The sequence below is a fragment of the Armigeres subalbatus genome, chromosome 2, assembly GCF_024139115.2.
Source record: "Armigeres subalbatus isolate Guangzhou_Male chromosome 2, GZ_Asu_2, whole genome shotgun sequence".
In the NCBI taxonomy this organism is placed as follows: Eukaryota; Metazoa; Arthropoda; class Insecta; order Diptera; family Culicidae; genus Armigeres; species Armigeres subalbatus.
In genome coordinates this window covers 135143287-135147642 of record NC_085140.1, presented here as the reverse complement: position 1 = coordinate 135147642, position 4356 = coordinate 135143287, and positions in this window count along the sequence as shown.

Below are 4356 nucleotides of genomic sequence, written 5' to 3'. Positions count from 1 at the left end.
CTTGAGCCTGTTTGGTACCTTTCACGCCCTTTAGGCTCCGGTGCACCATCCAGACGACGTTTTGCCTTTATGGTAGCGCGTCTGGGTCGCTTCGAGTTTGGCGTTTTCTTGCCCTTGCTGGCCGTAAGGGTGGAGTCGGTCGCCTCTTTGACCGCAGTAAAACCGCAAGGGGAGGAAAGGGCCTTAGTCTGGATACCTTTGGCTACCTTCTCTGCTGCCGCTACACGCTACACAATGGAATTCACCAATCCTCTGATATCCGTTTGTTGGAAGAATTTCATCCTAGAATAGCCAATCACCTACTAATATAATAAACACTTGGCATTTCCTTTAGGCTCAACCTCTACCTTCGTTGCACTGTTAAGGACATAGTTGGAAGAGTACCACGATGGCCGTCAATATGGCACCGGACCTTCCACGGGTCGTTACCACACCTCCCGCACTCTTCTCCCACCAACATTCGAATGCATCGAACAAAAGTTTAATATTCAAATTACTAACCTGCTCACAGCATATTTATTTACTTCCCGTGATAATTAACATGTTTCTTCAAAGAATCCTTTGCATGACGGCTCGAATTATAGAATAAATCAGCAGCTTCGTGCCAATTTAATAGCCGTTCGCGATTTGGTGGGCTTATCACTGCACTTCACTTCCTCTTAAAGGGCATTAAAAAAATCAAGTTTTCACACACTTCTCCGCACACGAGCAGCCCGAAATGTTGATGGAATGCCAATTAAACATCACTTTTTGAAATCAGTCACTTGTTTGAAGCGAAAACTTAATATAAACTGCTATTTTTGATCGAAAAAACTCACTAAAAACTGATCGCGGAGCGAATGTAAACACTGGCAGCGGCAGCAGCAAACTAATTTTTAGGGTGGCTCAAAAATTAGTTTGCTCCGCCACGCTCAGTCGAATATGTTTCATATTCTGGGTGTCTTCCGATGGTTAGGGCTGGTTTGAATAGGGGCTTACCGTGCACAGGTTGTTTCAGGTTTGTATGACAGTTGATATGGCGAGGTTGAATTTTACATTATTCTGATTGTGGCGCTTCGTCATTGGGGCCTGGCGAGGGGGCAGACCATGTGATTGGATGAACTATTCAAGAGCTCTGACTCCATAGACAATGCATATTGAATTGTCGTTCCGATAGTTGTGAGTCGATTTTATTCGAGGTTGCCAAATCCTGATAATTAGGCTTCTCGGAAAGCATCAGTGAAACGTGTAATTCAACAAAATAGCCAGAATTTGTCTGTGATATCTATCGCACCAGGCGCAGATACTTCATACAAAAAGTGTGACATGGAAGTGAGCCAAGGAGTGAGCGGGGTATAAAATGCTATTTTTTGCGTTACGTAATCAATGGATCTTTACCAAGGTGCGGTTTTCATTCAGCTATGTGGGTTCTCTTTTCGCCAGCGTTTGGAGGAGAGGCACTGTAGTCAGTGTAATGAAAGGTTTAGCTTTCATACGAACTTAAACCGGCTTGTGCCCAATCAGTTTTTGTTCAAATTGGCTTTTGGCATACACTCGGAGCATGGGACGGAATCGATTGAGCGTGGTGGAGCTGGGTCGTTTTTTGAACCACCCTACTAATATTCTTTGCTTTTTTATAAATACTACACCAATACTATTACAATATTTGACAGTTTTTATTGTACCAACACTTTCAAAGCTTTGTTTTGGTACTCAACCCACCTTCACCTTAAAGCCACACTGATTTTATTGCTTTATATTGCCATATTTTGACTCCTTGGGTGAGTGAAGTGTTACGATCCATACAAAATTTTCAGAAGTTTCATACGAAAAGTGTGACATAGGGGGGAGGGGGGTTGGAAAGTCATTAATGGATCTTCCCTATGTGATATTGTTTGCAAGCAGTTCGATGGTTTTATTCTGTGCTCTGTATGCGCGCAATGTACTGGTGGTCAGTTTTGTTAACGGGAGAATGAGTGTTAAGGTAGCCTCACACCTCGGGAATTTGGTTCGCGGATTTTTTCCCCATGCATTTTTATATATGTGATGTTTTCGGGATTCGGGCACGGAGAATCAAAATCCCGATCCCATTTGACATGCACGGAGACCAAAATCCGGCGGAAAATTTTCCCGAGGTGTAAAGGCTACCTCGGGAAATTTTTCCGTCGGATTTTGATCCCCGTGCATTTTAAATGGTGCCTGGAATTTGATTTTCCGCGCCCAAATCCCGAAAACATCGCATATGTATAAAAATCATCTTCTCCAACAGTCTAAGCACCCTGGAGGCTGTTCGGTCAATTTACTCACTTACTTATGGATCCTGTACACCTCCGGTGGTGCAAAGGGCCGACTTGAAAGATCTCCATCCTGAGCGTTGCCCGGCTATCGCTTTAACCTGTTGCCAGGTTAGATTTCGGTCGACTTCTTTTATTTCTTTATTGAGGCTTCGCCGCCATGAGCCTCTGGGCCTGCCGATGTCCCGCTGGGTTCCAGTCTAATGAATGAACACCTGCAGCCGTTGAGTGTTCTCCACTGATACACACCATGTTTCGCTAGCATATAGCAGCACAGATTTCACGTTAGAGTTGAAAATTCGTATTTTGGTGCGTTCACTTATCTGCCTGTTTTTCCAGATATTTCTTAAACTCGCAAAGGCAGCCCTTGCTTTCTTGATCCGTGCGCCTATGTCGATCTTGGTACCGCCGTCTGACGCCATTTAACTACCAAGATATTGGAAGCTTTCAACATTCTCCACTGGTTGCCCGGCTACTATGAAACTGGAAGGAGTCACCGTGTTTACATCCAATGATTTGGTTTTGTTGACGTTGATGACTAAACCTGCCGAAGAGGAGCGCTCGGCAAGGTCGTTGAGCTTACTCTGCATATTAGAGCGCCGTTGCGCGAGGAGTGCAACGTCATCAGCCAATTCGAAGTCGTTTAGGTGCTCCATGGTTATAGGCTGCCATAACAGCCCGCGGTTTGGTTCACGGTCAATCGCATCTACCAGAATCTCATCGATTACCATGAGGAACAGTAACGGTGATAGAATACATCCTTGCCTCACACCAGCTACGACCCGGATAGGGTCGGACAGGACCGCATTGTGTAGCACTCTACACGAAAAGGCCTCGTACTGTGCTTCGATGAGGCCGATGATTTTCTCAGGTACCCCCTTGCGTCTCAGGGCGCCCCACATATTCTCGTGATTGAGACGGTCGAAAGCTTTTTCGTAGTCAATGAATACCAAGTTAAGGGACTCTTGGAATTCGTTGACCTGCTCCAGAATTATGCGGAGCGCGACAATATGGTCCACACAGGATCTTCCGGCACGGAATCCGGCCTGCTGCCCACGGTGAGTCGCATCAATCTTCTCCTGAATCCGGGCTAGGATAATTTTGCACAGAACTTTGAGAACGGTACACAGTAACATAATGCCTCTCCACACAAGCAACCAGAAGTTCAGATTTTACTTAAATTTACTCTTAACCGAACTAATTGGTTCACTATGGTTCACATCAAGTTCCAAGTATCCTTAACGGAACTTTAAAGTTCACTTTTACGCTCCCACCATACGAAAAATTACTTAAAATGAGAGCTGATTAAGCCAAAATAGCACTTCTTATCCGAACTTCTGGTTGATTGGGCAGTTATCGCATACAGTCAGGTCACCCTTTTTGGGCACCTTCACGAAGATACCTTACATCCAGTCGACCGGGAAAGTTGCGGTGTCCCAGATATTATGGAATAAACGATGCAGTAGTTGTGCGGATGTCATGGGGTCAGCTTTGAGCATCTCGGCTGATATGCGGTCGACCCCTGGGGCTTTATTCGATTTCATGCTTTGGATGGCTGTTTGAATCTCTAGCAGTGATGGAGCTTCGGTATTGACGCGTGTTATACGTCGGATCCTAGGCAGATCATGCCGAGGTGGTGAAAAAGTTGTTCGAAGTGCTCAAACCAGCGCTTCAGCTGGTCAGTTGGGTCGGTCAATAACTGACCATTCACGTCTTTCACAGGCATCGTTGCATTCATCTTCGCCCCGCTTAAGCGGCGTGAGATATCGTAGAGGAGGCGAATGTCCCCGGTTGCGGCGGCTCTCTCTCCTTCGTCGGCCAGAGAGTCTGCCCACGCTCGCTTGTCCCGTCGACATGAGCGTTTTACTTCCTTCTCAAGAGCCGCGTATCGTTGACGGGCTAAGACTTTGGCTCCTCTGGTTTTCGATAGCTCTATCGCGGGTTTGGCTTCTCTTCGCTCCTCTATCTTTCTCCAGGTCTCATCGGTGATCCATTGTTTTCTCTGGGTGCGCAGTTCGCCCAGATTGTTCTCGCTGGTGGCGATTAAGGCATTCTTGATGGCGGTTCATTGGTCTTCCACGCT